This window comes from Bactrocera tryoni, chromosome 4 (genome assembly GCF_016617805.1).
Source record: "Bactrocera tryoni isolate S06 chromosome 4, CSIRO_BtryS06_freeze2, whole genome shotgun sequence".
Classification (NCBI taxonomy): domain Eukaryota; kingdom Metazoa; phylum Arthropoda; class Insecta; order Diptera; family Tephritidae; genus Bactrocera; species Bactrocera tryoni.
In genome coordinates, this window is record NC_052502.1 from 28,039,299 (window position 1) to 28,057,804 (window position 18,506).

Genomic DNA, 18,506 nt, shown 5'->3' on the forward strand with positions numbered 1-18,506 from the left:
ACTTTGTATGACAGCTATATGCTATGGTAGTCTGGTCTGAATAATTTGTTCGGAGATTGTAACACTGCTTTGGACAATACTCTAAGCCAAATCAAAAAAGTTTCCCATGTAAGGATTTGATTAGGTTGAGCAGTTTGTATGGCATCTATGTATGTGCTAAGGTGGTTCGATAATGACGGTTTCTACAAATGAGCAGCTTCGCAGGGATAAAAAGACCATTTTATATCAAAATGTTAATATAAAAAATTTTAATACCCTCAAATACATGTTTAATAAAGTCTGAAACAGAGAATTTCGACTCCTCTTTATATGCGATTATGCGAACAGCTTCGAGCCTTTTCCATTTCGAAGAACGCTGTCTGTTTCAACTAAGCAAGTGTCTTGATGAGTGTAAAATAGTTTCATTGCTATGAAATAGTTTGTGCATAATTTTGGCTTAATAATCACTGCATTAGTTTTATCATATTTCAAAAAATATGCGAAAATATATACATATATATATAATATATATTTATATATATATGTATACATATGTATGTATACAAGTATATGTATGCTTGTCTGCACATGTGTATGTTAACAAAGAAAAATGTATTTCATGAAATATTTTTTGTTGTTGTATTAATATTACCAACGTTATAACACTCCATCAAACAACAAATTGCCGCTGCGAAGCGTGAAGTTGTAGCTAACACCGTAAGCTTTGATGTTGCACGACAAGATATATGCAACAGTAAGGCTGTGGCAATTGGAAACTGCACACATATAAAAAATATATATGTACATACATATGCATATTTATGTCCATATGATGTATGAAGGCACACAAATAAATATTTTATGCAGGAAGCAACAACACAATGGCGATTTAAAATATTAGATGCATTTGCAACATGAATGAATGATTGCATGATGAAAACTAAGCGCTGATGAAAATATTGCGGAAAATTAGCAAATGAAAAATATGTGAAATTATGACAAAAGCATAAGGTATGTACTATCTATAGTTGGCTATTATTATTTTTATTTGCAAATTAAATGCCAACAATTAAAGATGGATTTGATAACCTAATAAATCTTGCTCAGCGAGTGTCTGATTGGCATGTACAATAAGAAAAATAATATCTATTATATACGTACATATGTATGTAGGAGTGTGAAAATAAACGGTACAGTAAATGCGATGAGCAGTCACTAAGTGCATAAAAAGTGCCGTTGATCTGCAACTGCCGTGTTTGCTAACAATTAGAGGCACTTGCGCCTGAGCAGTTCAGTCATTTTGTTCTAAACATGCACTACCACACATACACACTTATGTAGCAGAAGTAATATGTAAATACCGAACAAATGGAAATGGTTAGCGGGCCGCTCAGTTGCCTCGTTAGCTAGTCGCTCGTGACACGAAGCAGCCATCAGCAGCGCACCGTTAACTGCATTCGCTTTTAGAATGTATTTCACTCATGTGAGCGGCATTCTAATGTTCGAAAGATTTGTAGAAAAACGCTGGCTCATTCCTGGTATGGTTTTCATCGCGTATTCCCGCACGCTAAGACCGATGAACACTGATTACAGTGATGTAATGGAGCGTTAGCATGCGAACTGCGCCTTACAATGTTTTTTTTTGGTGCTGGTGCAGATTAATTAGATGCAAGTTTAGTTGGCGTAAGAATTGATGGTGACAGGAATTGAAATAAATGGAGAATTTCTCTTACCATTCTTTTTTTAACCCTCTTAATCTTCCGAGATTGCATTATTGCCTTAAATAATAATCTAAGTAAAACTTCGTAAAGATATTTTCGGCCAGTTTATATGACAGCTATGTGCAATAGATTTCCAATCTGAACAATATCTTTGGTGATTTCAGCGTTGTTTTGGACCGTAAACTATGCCAAATTTCTTAAAGACAAATTGTCAAATAAAAAAGCTTTTCATACAAACAGTTGATTTTGATCAATGAGCATGGTGCTTTGGGACATAGAGAGCCTAGTTCGCGTATATACTGAAGGACAGACATGACTGAAGCGACTCAGCTTGTCACGCTGCTCATTTATATACAAGTATATACATTATTAGGCGTTTTTTCAGAAACATTGCAAAAAATAATCCTATTGTCATTCACTGCTCACCGCAAAATTGCAAAAAAACAACAACAAATAAATGCCATAATAAATTCAGCTCATTTACAAATGTGTGTGCATCTTTTGCCAATCGAAATCGAATGCGTTTATAATTTATAATTACACATGAGTAAGTCAAAAAAGAAGAAATTACGAAAACGCAAATAATTTGGTGTGCAATTTAGAAACTCCCATAAGCATATTATAGTATTAGCAACAAAGACTGCACAGGTAATGGAAAAATTATGAAGAAACACGTACGTGTCTTCACTCCTATGTTGTGCATTATTATTATTTTTGTTTTTGTGCCATACGTATCGTAGGAAGACAAGGCCAAACGCTATGCCAAATGAATTTTCTAATTTCTTGGCATGTTTTCAATTTAACCAAAGCACGCGCCTTTCGAAATGTTTTGTTGAATTTACAATTCCTATAACAAATTGATTGAGTGCTTGATTGGAGCGAGCGAGCCAGAGAGTGAGTGAATGCGCAATTAAAATTCAACAAACTCACGGAAATTGCAATTTGCCAGCGGCAGTAAACGGCTGTCGGGTTGAATTGTTTGAAAGCATATCAAGGCCAATGTTGACCAAAGTGTTGAAAAAAAAAAAGTTTAATTGAAATAAACAAAAAAGGTAACAGGCGGTAATGTTTGAAAAGGAGCATCTGTACGGTTAGTAACGGTAAATGTTGTGAATAATTATTATAGCGAATATTTGACATTTTTATATTAAATTTTCAGTTTGCTTGATTTTGTTTAGAGTTCATATAAAAAATACTTTCGTATCACAGAACTTTTTTTTTTAATTTCTACGCATTAAGTGCTAATCAATTTTAATTTTTGACACAAAAAAACTACTGGACTTAAAAAAAAAACAAGTCAGTGATAAAAATCGCAAACCTGTCACTTTCAAGTTGCTTTTGATATTTCAAAATGCTCTCTTTAAAACTCATAAAATGTTCGTGACATCGCTTACAATTTGCAGCTTATTATACTTTATTTGTGCTTTTGCTTGAATTACAAATTATTTTTTTTTTTACATATTTCCTCTACTAACACTTGCTGCTTAACCTTCAAATGATCGCATGTTTATTTGTGTATTTTAGCCCTGTTGTGTATACTCTCATTATATCAAATTAAATTAATGTCTCAAGGGCCGCATATATGTAGAGCTTGGATGCAATTCAATTACTATGAAATAACAAAAACAGTTTTTTCCAAGATGAATTTTAAAAATATTTGATTTTAACCTTGTGTTAGACAATTTTTTTAATTATTAGAAAAGTATCTGCTGATTGATTTTGGTTAGAGGACGCTGATATTTCTAAAGTGCTGTGCATTTAATAATATATTTTTCAATATTAAGAAAATTATTTAAGAAAACTTTCCTTTCAGATTGTTTTATTTTATTTCGTTTCAAAATATTGATGTTCAAGTTATTTATAGATAATCTAAAAATGCATAGAAACTTGCAGTAGTTAATGCAAAGCAAAGAATCCGAAGGTTATAAAAAACAAAAGACTGATACAAAAAAAAAAAAAACTTAATATCTTGTATAAAACAAGGAAAACCATTAACTTGGCTGCTAAAGTTATGAAACCCTTCACAGGACCATTTTTATAGCATTCTTGGGCAGCTATATGCTATATTGATCCGATCTGAAAAACTTCTTCGTAGACTGCATTATTGCCTTAGACAATAACCAAGGTATTTGTAAGTATATCATGTTAAATAAAACAGTTTTCCATATAAGGTCTTCAGTTTGATCGATTCCTATGTACATCAGCTTTTTTCTATTGGACTGATATCGGCGATTCCAACAAAAGTGTAGAGCCTTAGAGAGAAAAAGAGTAAAATACGTGTGCAGAATAATTTAGACTTACTTAGGTATGTATATGAAGACTGAATAATGAAATGAAAACCGAAAACAATATATGGGGTCTCCTGTAGCTAGAATAATGATATTATGCGCTTATAAATAAAAATTCAGAAAAAGGCTGAGAGCTAATTCAATTGGCAAACAAACAAAAAAGAAAATAGTTTCTACAGATCAAATAAACAATAAATGGCTGATTAAGAGGAAAAGTGTTCAAACAACTATTATAGAAATCGTTTACTATAGAGGTAGAACACCAATGAACGTGAAATTAAATACCATACTGCTGAAAAAACTAAAACATAAGAGAGCTTTTGAATCTGTGTTCACATCCGGCCAAAGCTTTCAAAATATCTCAGACCTAGTGTCAAAAATAAAACTCATTTTAGAGACAATCTGCAAATAATCACAAAAGATAATCTTTTTTCGATTGCTATACCTTTTTTATGTTCGTGTGAAGTTTAATCTTCGTTTGTCAATTAGTATGTATTTGGCAGGCGTTTGATTACGATTCGGAAAGTTTGTCTGTTGAATTTGAACATAAAAAAATTAACAATGAGTATGCTTGAAATTTTGTGTATACAATACATTCCTCCAATAAACTCAGTGTTGCAGAAAAGTTTTGGAGACTTTAATTTATCACGAAAACAAGAATTAGAGTGGCACAAAGCAAGTTCATCGTCAACTTCATCGAAAGCTTGCCTCATGCGAGTCGTCTATTCACCTCTGTTAATAACAGTAACATCGAAAACGTTAAAGACACAGTGCTTGAAAATCATCATGATAGCATCAAAGAGATATCAAAGGATTTCAACATCTCTTTTGGATAAACTCAACACATTTTGGTAAATGTTTTTGGTATGAAGCGTGTATATGGTCTCGTACGAATATACAGAATATTTTGAAAAAAAAACGCACCGTGGTGAAGAGATGTAATGTATGTATATGACGTCGAAACTGTCCAATAATCTAGCAAACAGCGCGCCAAAAATTGGCTGAAACCGAAAAACAGAAGGATCGCTAAAGGTACTGCATGCCATACCAGCCGAGACTTATAACATATTTAGGAGAAAAAATATTTCTATTAATATATGAGAAAATTTTGTTTTTTTGGTCAATCCGGGTCAAATTTGATGAGATGAACACACATTTATGATTGACTAATGAGTTTCAGAGATGCGTTCAATTCTAATCCCATACAAATCAGCTACTTTTGCTCGAAATGTTATGTTTTATAGTCGACAGTATGAAATATAAATTGCGAAAAATTATGGATATGACTTCAACAAGTACAAAAAATGTGAATGACTTGAAGTAATAAACAAATCTAGAGCTTCAGGAAAATCGCTGGTTTTTATTTTCTTTTTTTTTTTAATGAACCGTTGCCGCACTTTTTATCGCTGACAATGCAATTTTCCGCTATGATTATTCGCTACAATTGCATTTACAAATTACTAGCTTGTAGTTCTCTTGGGACAAAAGCAAATACATTTATATAATGTGATAAGTATGAAAAAAGTACAACTGCTGACTGCAGTTGCGTAGAAAAAATGCGTTATTTAATCACCAGCTACCAGAAAAAACTCCCACAATTGTCTCAGCGCAGAAGCAATAACACAGACTGTTAAGTAGCTGCCCATTGTTGGCTTAAGTTGGGCTTAATTAAAGTGTCATTGCTGCAAATAAAAGTTTTTCCTACAAATTTCATTTCTAGCTGTGTGTTTATTGCGTTTTTTTATGTTCGCATTTTTTTAGTTTTTATCTTGCAATGCTGCTCGACATTTCATTGTAAAAAGCGGCTACACATTTTCCTACATTTGTATGTATGTAAGGTATATATTGTACATGTGTGTATGTGTGGAAACGCGTATGCGCTCATTAGGCGCTTAAATTGTATGCACTAAAAATAGACAAATAATGAAAAGGTAACGATTATGCGGCGCGGCATTTCAGTTATTATTTGTATGTGAATGAACGGGAGCATGTAAGCTCTAGTACCATGCAAGAAAAATTTTATGAATAGTAATCCGATCCGAATAGTGTGTTTGGACAATAAATTTGACAAATTGCACGAACATAATTTATCAAATAAAAAAGTTTTTCATACAAGGAATTAGATTTGATCGGTAGATTTGTATGACAGCTACATGCTATAGTAATCCGATCTGAACGATTTGTTCGTAAATTATAGTATTGTCTTGAGAAATAATTCATGCCAAATTTTGTGAAGATAACTTGTCAAATGAAAAAGTTACCCATACAAGGACTTGAGATTGATCGGTCAGTTTGTGTTGCAGCTATATGCTATAGTGATCCGATCTGAATTATTTGTTCGCAGATTATAATATAATCTTGAAAAATAATCTGCGCCAAATTTCGTGAAGATCTCTCGTCAAATACAAAAGTTTTCCATACAAGGGCTTAATTTTGATTGGTGAGCTTGGAAGGCGGAAATAGCTTATAATGATCCGATATCGGTGGTTTTCGAATGATGCGAGGGATTAGTTCGCGTATATACAGACATACAGATTGACTCTCATCCGTGGCTAAATGATCTCTTTTTAATTTATTAATTTAAAACAATAATTTTCCTACGGGGCCTGCAGTTATACTGGTGCCCTCGAGTATATGAGGGAGTCGACATGATTTTTTACTCAAACTTGCCACAAGCTACATAAATATTGTATTTATTATTACCAACTAACTAGTCTTTCAACAAACAGTCACATTGTCTGTTTACTTCAATTTCAGAAAAAATACCAAAAATAAAAAAATACCGCATAAAAAGTGCAAGTTTTTGTGGAAACACACATATGCACACACACAAATGAATTTTTAGTGATCTTAAGATCGCAACATTAATAAATTCACCGCGTACTTGTGTGCCGGGCACAATCACTTGTTGGTGGCAGCGCATACTCATACACACATGTACTTAAGTGGACGGCAAATTGTTGCTGCAGAAAAACACAAGTACGTCTCATGTAATATAAATAAGCCTGATTGACTTGATTTGCGCTTGACATGAAGGTGAAAGTGCTTTTCGGCGTTGACTTTGACTTATTTCGCTGGCATCTCTCCCTACTCATATGTATTTGTATTTGGTTTGTATTGACATATTGCTGCCGCGTTGTTGCTGGTGCGTCACCAACAAACCGCAATTCACACACACACAGGAAAGCCACATATTATCAGCAGCATTCACTCACTCACTTCACTCATTTGTTTGCTTAGTGAAGTGATCACTTGATTTGGGTACGCAAGTGCCACCTGCGTCTCATGCGCCGAATTCGACGTGTTTTTTTTTTTGGTTTTTTTGTTTTCACTTTCTTGTGTCGGAAGGAAAGGTGATTTGTTTGTTTGAAATGCGAAATTGCGATAAATGAATTTCAATTTATCAACTTGGAGAATTGGCGAAATGCGCAAGGCTTGAGAATGTAAATATTTGATAATTTTGTGAGAAAGTATACATAGCTATACATATGTACTTGTATGTACTCACACGCACTTTCTAATGTTAGATTCACAAGTTGGTGAGATATTTGTGGCGCTTTCTTCTAAAAAAAAAATCACATCAGAAAGCGACGATAAACTTTTAATACATGGAGACAATAATAAAAATATAATGTAAGATCTAGTAAAAATATATCAAAATAAAGTAATCATTTGATGCCAGGTCCAAACTATAAAATAGATGCATAAAACACACCGACAAAGCTCTCGGTGCTAGTGTTAAGTCACTATCAGTATATGTGGCCTGTCTTTGTCGAGATGTATTTAAATCTCTTGACTATTGACCAAAGCTAGCTAGCCTTTTTAGACGACCCAATTGTTCACAAAGCCAAATTGAGAGTTTGACCATAGGGGAGAAGTTCCCAGCAGATCATTTCACCAATCACATAGCAAAACCTTCCTGATCGTCAGTTCCAAGTCACTTTTTATGACCAGTAACAATGCCGTCTGCGAATTTATTTTGTAAGGCAGCCTTTTAAGTTGCCGGATCACTACAGTATATTTTAAGCAGAGGGTTTTGCTGTTGGAAAAGCTGAGAGCTAACCTGTAATGCATTAACAGGCAACTACAGAGTCAACATCTACGTAGACAGCTAAGCAGTAATCAAGGCAGTAATCTGGTAACGTCAGAATTGCTTGAAAAGTAGGGCCGTAGTGGAGAGTGTTGCCAGAAACAAGCGACCTCATAGCCATCGATGACCAAGAGTGGTGTAAGGCTGTCATCCGATAACGGTTGGTAAACCCAGGCATTGTCTTTACGACGATCTGAGCACGAAAGGTTAAAATTCGATGGATTCATCTATCATCTATGTGCTGCACTACTATTTATAGGTCAAAAATACAAAAAAGTTTCTGCTCACTCTTGAAAGAAGAGACTGTATTAACATGATTGGAATACTCAATGGTCACAATCCGGTGGTGACACGCAGAATGCGGGTGGCAGATCGAGCTGAATCAAGACTAAGGCACCAGGAGAAACAATGGAGCATCTTTCGTGCACTTCACTCACACTTGCAGGACAACGTTTCAAATCCTTGGGGGCCTGACAGTATTAAACACTGCAAGAGGATTTGATAGTGAGGCATAGAATACAGTGAAATTCATGTCAAGCGCAAGTATGGTGAAGAATGACTACTTCTCTTGAACTACGTAAGGTAGCCCATCGGACATCGCTAAAGATCAATGCGTGGTTCGCAAGCCTACTAGATTAGTCTAATATAACCTAAAATTATTCCGTACGAAATCCTATTTAGCGTAACCAAATCGATAATATATATGTATATATGAAGATTTAGAAAAATAATAGTTGTTTTTTACTAGATGTTATATTATATGTATATAATGTTACCATACCGGGACGCTTCTCACCAAATGTTAGCGAATCGAAGGCTTTTATTGTTACAGATCTGAACAAATGAAGCCATCTCCGAAAAAGTTTTGGTCTAAAACATGATCATCTATGTAGATCCAAAGTGCTGGTGACCCCGCTACTGGTGGTAAGAATACTAGATGATGAAGTGTGCTCTACATAGCAACACATTTTTTCGGAAAAATAATATTCTTAATATACATATCGAAGAGATTTAGGTCGATCTTATGTGGGAAATGTTATTCATGATGTTATGATGAAGCACTAATCCTAATCAGCTGATGGAAAACTATTTTTCTTAACTAATGTTTCAATCAACCCGGAAAAAATTGACAACAACATTGTCACTAAGTACATACTTAGTAACCAAACCCCTTAAACTATTTGAACAGCATGCAATTCCCTTGTTTTCAACATCCAAAGAAAATAATTGCATAATTGTTTGTCTAAATCAGCTTGCAAAACAAGCGTTAGACAAATGTTTGCATTTAACGAAACTTTACAATTTTTGCAAAACTCTGCAAAAAATACACGAATGCGTAAACAAGGAAATACAGGAAATCCAAATTTTCACACACTTGGTTTTGTAAGCGACTGCAGACGTTTAATTACAATGCGATTGCGCTGACCGCTCGCCAAATGTGTGCGAAAATGCGCACTGATTCAACACTGCCGCAAGGAGCAGGCGTGCGTTTTCGCAAAAATTACGACTTCAATTATTTTTATACCCTGAACAGGGTATATTAAGTTTGTCACGATGTTTGTAACACCAGAAAGAAGCGTCGGAGACCCTATAAAGTATATATATATAAATGATCAGTATGTCGAGCTGAGTCGATTTAACCATGTCCGTCCGTCCGTCCGTCTGTATATATGTATACGAACTAGTCCCTCAGTTTTTGAGATATCCTTTTGAAATTTTGTAAACGTCATTTTTTCTTCAAGAAGCTGCTCATTTGTCGGAACGGCCGATATCGGACCAATAAACATATAGCTGCTACATAAACTGAACGATCGGAATCAAGTTCTTGTATGGAAAACTTTCACATTTGACAATTGATTTGACCAAATTTGGTATAGATTATTTTCTAAGGCAACAATGTAATCTCCGAAAAAATTGATCAGATCTGTTAACTATAGCATATAGCTACCATACAAACTGAACGATCGAAATCAAGTTCTTGTATCTTCAGCAAATTTGGTATAGATTATTTTCTAAGGCAACAATGTAATCTCCGAAAAAAATGGTCCAGATCACATAGTTACTAAAAGAAATGCACCTGTGAAGGGTATATTAGCTTCGGTGCAGCCGAAGTTAACGTTTTTTCTGGTTTATTTTAATTTTGCTTTTCAAAGCGCAACACTTTGGTGCCACGCACGTACAATGGTTGTTGGTGCACACGCACAATGTGCAGCAAAGATTGAAAGTTGCACAAGCGAAATAAAGAGAAAAGAGAAATGCAACAGCAAAACAAGCAACCTCAACAACAGCAATAGTAACAACAACTGCTTGCAATTGGTCGAAACAATGCAGCAGGTGCAGCGAAAAGCCGCACATGGAGTTGCCACATTTCACAAGCGGGCGTTTGCATCAAAGTGTGCCGTTATATAAAGAATTTCACTACATAGAGCGCTGGCTCCGCTAAGTGGCGACGTTGTGCTTGAAGCAAAGCATACAAGCAAGCTGGATCATGCAACAAATCCCGATTGGCATCGACGTGAAAGTCCAAAGAATCGCATCAACAACTATAACGCTCAATGGTGTAGTTGCGCATGTGCATATATATGTGTATGTGTGTCTGTATTCATACCACACATAATTTTGCAAGTGGAGTGCACATAATGGCACAACGGCGGAATGGGGAAGGTGCACATGGTGCCACGTACCGCCAGCTCCACTGCAAACAATGCAAGTCAGGTGATTACGATGCAGTAATGTTACGTTGCTGCTGAAGAGGGGATGAAGAGCATGCAAAATTCACCCGCACAGCTGTTGGTATGAGCACATTCGAACAATGAGTTGTTTGTTGTTGGTTTTTAGTAAAAGTTAAGCATGCAAAAAAATATAAGATATTAAAATGAAGAAATCCAATAAAAGTAATGAAAATAAAAACATATAGAGGAAAGTTTAACTGTATTGGAATTTTTAAGCGTCATGCTCCTTGAATATGTAAATAATATTAATAAATTATTTGGGTATTTTGGACATAGCATCATAAAACAATACACTGTAACGTAGGAGGATGCCTCATATTGGAAAAAGCTGAGGATATATTTTTGAGGTGTGTTCCGGTTATGTAGAGACACATTTTCTTATACCATAAAGGTATACAAAGAGTTTTATCTTAATTTTGATCGGTAACCTGACCAACTATATGCTATAGTAGTACGATCTAATGACGGTGATTTCGATATTAACGACCATCCGCGTTAAGGAAGGCCAAAAACTGTCGAAGGCGGTGATTTGGAGACGTTGCTCGATGAGGGTCCGTGTAAAATGCGCTTATTTGAGGCTTGGAAGTAACTCGCCAAGCCATTTTAAAAAAATTACATCCGCTGGGAATGATTCAGAAACAAGGAACTTGGGTTCATTATGATTTGAAACCAAGGAAGTTGAGCCTCGCCTTTTTAAAACCTAACTGATAACGTTTCAATGGGAAATCTTACACCATCTACCATATATTGCACAGTTCGATTATCATTTGTTCCGTTCGGTGGCACATGGTCAAACACAGAAACAGTTTCACTCACAAGATTCCGTCCTAAATCACAAGACGACAGAAAGATTGGAAAAAGTTATAACTAGCGATGGGCAATTCTACGAATAATTTTTTTGACACCATTTCCTTACGATAGATCTCCATTTTACTTAAAATAAACAGCAAGAACTTACTTAATTGCGCACCTAATACCCGGCTTGAAGAATCCATCAAATGCTTACAACATATCCAAAAACAAAAAATAAATATTTTTTTTGAATTTATAAGAAAAGTTTTGAACCTCATTTTCCTTTCATGAAATAGTGATTATGACAATTATTACAGAACTAAATAAAAAAATTACAAGCTTTTTTCTATGTCCCGTAGTACTTGCCTCTAGTTTTTGGTTGTGCGTTTTAAGCCTGTTTCTGTCAATAAACCAAGCCGTAATACGCATATGATATATGTATACATATAAACTCACATATACACAACAAGACAAACTCAATATGCTTTACCGCACCTTTTTGGGCGCCTTGCTTGGTGTGCTTCTTTCAAGTCAACTCTGTGCTTGCCTAAATTTTCGGCTACAGGTTTTCCTTTATGAGCAATATATATTTTTTTCAATTTGAGATTTCTTTCTTTTTTATATTTTTTATTGCAATTTTTTATGATTTAAAGGTAGGTCTTTTACGCTGTGAAGGACGTTCAGCATATGCCATATAAGTCATGTGTGTGTGCTTATTTGCGTTACGTGTTGCGGTTTGATGGCGTTTTTTGTATGAATATTTTGACATTTTGACGATGTGGCGAATGCGGGTTTCGTTTTGGTCTCGGTTCTATAATTTTGTGCAGGAATGCGGTGTTCGGCTGCACCTTCTTTTGGTTCGGTTGCTTTGATTTTTATTTGATTGTTTCTACAAATCGAGCAAGTGTTTACGGAATTGTTGCAAATTACTTTTGGCAAGACATTTTGTAACTATTTCTGTGCAGAATATGTAAGTATGTATGTATATCGTATGATATAGTCATTAGTGTGCTGGTAGTTAGAAAAAGCTTTTGATAATGCACTTAGTTTCAAAAAATCATTATTTGTGCCCTAAAATTATCAAAATCTGCCTTAAAACTAATTGAGATAACTGGTGTGACTAATTGACTATTGAGAAATTGTTTTTATTTTTTTTAAATTTTAACATTTTGGAATTATATTTGATAAAAATGCATTACACACCTCTCAAATAGTTTCTACCATAAAAGAAAAAAATAATGGAATTTATCGTAAAAATTTTCATTCATTATGAAATAATTGCTTGAATTGATAAAAAAATAGTTCGGATCAATATTTTCTATTTTTTCATTATCAAGTACGCTTTCACTGATCTAGAAGTCGTTGAAGAGAAAAATATAAGCTGTACAATATATTGGGTAGTCGAAAAAGTCTTTTCGTATATCTCCAGTGCTACCAATGACATTGGGTCATACCATATAGTGTTGGAAAGGTGAGATTTTAACCCTTATGTTAGTAATCAACTTTACCGACGTCTTTTAGCAACCGGGGTACCCACGATATGAGTATTAAAAATTTTGTTTGTTTTATTAACAAATTTTTTTCAAATATTAATAGTTGGTGACAATTTAAAGGAAAAAAAATAATAACAACGTAGAATCGTGAGTGACATCTGAAACCTATTTGGGACACCCCAGGTAGTCGGTCGGTGCCGTTCGAGAGAGAAAGAAAAACTCAAGGTTATTTCTTTGTTTTCTATCGCACACTAAGCAGCTCCAATTCGTATATGTGGACAATGTTAAATTCAAATTTAGCTCAGATGTACAAACCAACAGCTAACTAAACGATTGATGAACAGCTTTATCCACACCGTGGTCGTACTGGATTTACTCAGTATATTATAATCCATCGAAACCAGCTAAGTATGGTATAAAGTTCTGGTAGATTTGTGATGTAGAAAATGCATATCCTTTGCAACGGATCATGTACACTAGTAAAACAGATAATACTCGAGAAAAAAATCAGGGTGAAAGAGTAGTGAAAGAATTGGCGGCTCCGTACCGAGGTATCTGCATGGATAACTTCTTCACTACTGTACCAGTTGCTAAACATTTGTTGTTGTGGAATATTACCATTGTTGACACGCTAAAAAGGAATAAACCTTACATCCCTAGTGTTATGGGAGCGAATAAGACACGGGAGCAGTATTCGACAGTTTTTGGATTTCACGAAAAGGTTACCATGTGTTCCTACGTTCCTAAAAAACATAAAGCTGTTATTCTGATATCGACAATGCATTCAGATATATCAGTTGGTGATGACGCTAAACAAAAACCAGAAATAATAAATTTTTATAATAAATATAAAGCTGGAGTTGACACAATGGACCAAATGGTGCGGAGATACACCAGTCAACGACGATCTTCGAGATGGCCAATGGCAATGTTCTTCAACATGCTAGATATTTCTTCACTTGCGGCATATATAATTTATTATGAAAATAATAAAATGATTGTCAAAAAACGACAGAACGTCGTCAATTTATACGTAAACTAAGTGAAGAACTAGCATTGCCGATGATTGAACATCGCAGGGCGAATCCACAAGTAATGCGCCACTTCTCCACAAATATTGCCGTTAAAAGTGTATTAGGCCATACACTGACAGAAACAGTCCTGATAAATCCTGGTCCAGAGACTCCAAAAGATAAAACCGGAAGGAAAAAAGCAACAGGATCTTGTCATGTCTGCAATGCTTTGCCAACAAAAAGACGGCGAAAAACACGGAAGGCCTGTGCCGATTGTCACCAACCTGTTTGTGACGAGCACTCAGTTAATCGTGTACAATGTGTTCAATGTCATTAATTATAAAAAAACAGTGTAATATTTCTTTATTTTGTTAATTAAATTTAGTTGCATGCATTAATAGAAATTATATACAATTTATTTCCTATGCTTTCTACTGTGGGTACCCCGGTACCCGGTTGCTAATAGGGCGATGGCTAAAGTTTAAGCTTATTAAAAAAAAAAATAAAAAATCAATCAATTAAATGAACTCACAAATAGCTTTCTTTTAAGTTAAAAAACGACGATTTGAGAGCTTAAAATGAAATACTGAATTTTTTTTAAGCTACTCACCAAAATACACCGCGGTGGGTACCCAGGTACCCGGCTATTAACATAAGGGTTAAGTTTAATTTAACCAAAAAAAAAATTAAATTCCGGAAAATTGAAAAAAAGTTACAGCTGTTCAAAAATGAGTGAAAATAATGAAGAAATTCGCTATATTTTGAAATTTTTATACAAAAAAGAAAGAATGCCACGCAGGTCACCAATGAAATTTGTGAAGTTTACGAAGTCGATGCTGTATCAGTTCGTGTAGCACAAGAATGATGAAAGTTTTACACTGATGGAATAATGTCTCTAGCGGAAAACTGACAAAAAGTGGTTGACCAAAATGGTACATGTTTGTTTATTTATTTTTTATTGTAAATAATGGGTAGTCAAAACAGTCTTGCGGTATTTTTATTGAATTTTTTTTTTTATTGAATATGAAATGAATTTTTGATGACTCATGCCCAGCTCTTGACCGACGCTACGGCTGCTACTATGCCGGTCTCTTTCGACCAATTCAACGATTTTATCGCAATTTTCGATGACAGGCCTTCCGGAGCGTGGCGCATCTGCGACCACCTCTACATCAGAACGAAAACGTTGAAACCATCGTTATGCGGTGGAAATGGAAACTGTATCGGGTCCATAAACTGCACAAATTTTATTGGCGGCTTGAGATGCATTTTTGCCTTTATCGTAGTAGTACTGTAAAATATGCCGTATTTTCTCTTCATTTTGCTCCATGTTTGCGACGCTATAACTCACGAACGACTTAAAAGAAACGACAATCAATCAAACACGTGTTAGCGCGTGAAATGAGCTTTCCAAAAAGGTATAGCATGAACCGATGCGACGAATAAAACTAGAACTACGCGCTTTCAGCGCCAACTAGCGAAAATACCGCAAGACTTTTTTGACAACCTAATATGAAAAAAATCAGTTAAAATTTGATTAAAAAGTCGAAAAAGTTGACTACCCAATATTTTCAACAGTTTCTGTCAAATATGCTTCCTGTTCACTTAACAACGAAATTCAACGCAAAATTAACAGAAGTTCGTCGCTTAAGTCTTTTGTAACAGTTTACAGTTATTTAAGCAGAATGTGCTAGTTATATATCACAGTCATTTATTTGAAGTTTCAAATATATGTAGTAGCTAATTATAATATCAAAATATTAAAAGACACTTACTTGCACTGTGACAATACCGCTGAGGCTCATTAAAGTGTCGACAAAACTGCAACAGAAATAGAAACAGAGACAGATTAGTAAACTAAATTAATTAAATGCTATTTTTAATTACTACTTAAGCTAGTTTATACGTGTATACTTTAATATGACAAATTGTCAAGCTGTTTTTGCGCGCATTTTAACAAAAAAAAAAAACAAAATATAGTTTCGTGTTAAATAATTTGGTGCAACAGTTGCGTTGCGCTGCTGAAAGCTAGGCTGCTAAAAATAAAAAATAAAAAAAATGTAATTACTTAAATCACTGGTGGTTCGACCAACATGAGGGAGGTTATGGAAAAATTGTAGCGGAAGGCTTTTGATGTACACACACATACTTCTTGTTGAAGTTGGTGGATAATGGCGCTAGCTACCTTAAAAGCCAGTTGATGGAGTGTGCAGGCGATTTCAAGTTATAGTTGATGTTGACGATCATGACGATGATGATAATGAGGAGGGTAAGCAATTGACCCACATTCTCAGAGCTGAAGAAAATGCTGATTGTAATGCAAAAGCGAGCAAGCAAGGCATGCACTTGCGGCTTGAAAGCCATAGCCTCAGAAGCAGTGAAAAACCTAACTGAAGCAAGTTGAAAAATTAAATCAAAAACAGCGCAAAACAACAAAAAAAATCTGAATAAGCAATAGCACAAAAAGTTGCTGGGAAAAAATTGCAAAAACCTGGCAACAAAATAATTTCGAGTCTTGACGAAAAACACTGAGCTCGCTTAATGCCATTTTTAGTTTCTGCCTGTTTTTGTATTTCTCCGTTTTTTCGTTCCGCTTAGCGTCTTGTTGGTTATTGCAGCTTCTTCCGCCCGCAGGTTTTCCTATTTGATGTTGCTGCGCCGAAGCTTAAGCGATTTTTAGTGTGCTGTTTGCCAAGTACTCTAACTTCTATTGCCATTTTGATTTCGTTATTTTACTTTTTACTGCCATGCCGAATGCTCTGTGATTATGCAACGGCGCAGCAAGCAAGCAACAAAAATAACTACATGGAAAACAAGCACAGTTATCTGCGGAATTGCATCGGCGAACGTGATGCACGTTACCCAGCAAATAGTCATGGAAATCGTAAAAACTAAGGCAACAACAAAAACAACACATGCATTAGTGGCCAACAAATAACAGCAACTAAGCACCATTGTTACAACAAATATGCAATTACTGTAGCAACTAAAAGGAGTGGAAAAAATGCAAAACTTACATAGTTATACATACTAACATTACATTACCTACACATGTAAAATAAGCCAAGAAAAACTTTAAAACCTGGCCAAAAATATTGGACACTAAAAATCTACCAACAACTAGTTTAAATTAATAAACAAGTAAGGAAGGGCTAAGTTCATGTGCAAATTTTATCCCGTTATATTAATTGTTTCTTGATTTGTACACAGGAAAGTGAAAGAATCAATTTGGAATTGAAAATTGTATTATATAGGAAGTAGGCGTGGTTGCATCCGATTTCGCCTAAGCATGTGACGTACTAAATTTAGTAGAAATCGGTTAGTCGGGTCCCGAGATATTTGATTCCACCAAAATGTGGGCGGTGCCATGCCTATCGTCCAAATTTTACTCTGGCTCCGATAATGTCTACTCATACCATCTAAGAGGAAAATTTTAATGCCTCTGGCATATTTAGTTACTGACTTGTTTAGTAGCTTTGGGATTATCATCCGATATCATCCATTTTCACACTGTCGGTAGAAATTCTTATAATATGGTATATGCGCTGAGCCAATTTGGTTGTTATAGATTTTTTAGATTAGAAGAAATGCACATTAAACTTATTAGAGGGCGGGGTCACACCACTTTTTCAAATAATTTTGCCCACAAGTGCCCCTGGCAACTGCGATCCCCTGTACCAAATTACAGTTTTATATCTAAATTTAGTGCTTAGTTATGAAATTTTATAGGATTTCGGTTAATGGCGATAAGTGGGCGTGGCAGTGGTTTGATTACGCCCATCTATGAACTCGTAACTTTTGTTATACTCAGAAGCCCGTACACTCAGTTTTTCAATTTTTACTCAGACATACTGTAACCCGGATTTTATTTCTCGTCATCCTGATCATTTATAAGCATGTACATTAGGGTTTTTTTTGAACTATTAATATTTTTCAATCCCGTTATGCACACCTTGGAAATACCCTAAAAAAAATTCCCTGAAAATTTTAGCCCTTAATATCTGATCTGTAGGAATTTAAAGATAAAAAATCACGATTGTTGTGTATTTTCTATGGAAAATTTTTACATGCCTTGGTCCTATTCTTTATGTTAATATAAATTAAAATTAAAGGCTAAAATTTTAAGGGAATTTTTTGAAAGAGATCGGATTGCTTCAAAAGGCTTTATTTCTTCTTGACAAAGCACCTTCTCATCCAAACGAATATGAAATAAAGTGTAAAGATGGTTCAATTGCAGCGATGTTTTTGCCCCCGAATGACACTCCTTTGCTTCAATCAATGGATCAAAACGTAATAAGAATAACAAAGTTATATTATCGAAAGCATTAGTTCATCCGAAGCAGTATAAATTTTTAGCAAAATTTAATGTGCTTCAATCAATGCGCGAAAAGCCCGTTT

General features: G+C 35.0%; 1 protein-coding gene across 6 annotated transcripts in view; it reads right to left on the reverse strand.

The window, feature by feature from the left end:
• The window catches only part of LOC120774072 (uncharacterized protein DDB_G0284459), a 147,609-nt gene that overhangs the window by 33,527 nt on the left and 95,576 nt on the right, over positions 1–18,506 (reverse strand). For 5 of the 6 annotated variants that reach the window (XM_040103389.1, XM_040103387.1, XM_040103385.1 and 2 more), the window contains one exon: positions 15,884–15,929. The exons of the other annotated variant lie outside the window; for it this stretch is intronic. The gene's annotated coding sequence lies outside the window, so the exon portion shown is untranslated. The remainder of the gene's footprint in view (positions 1–15,883; positions 15,930–18,506) is intronic. 6 annotated transcript variants of the gene reach the window in all.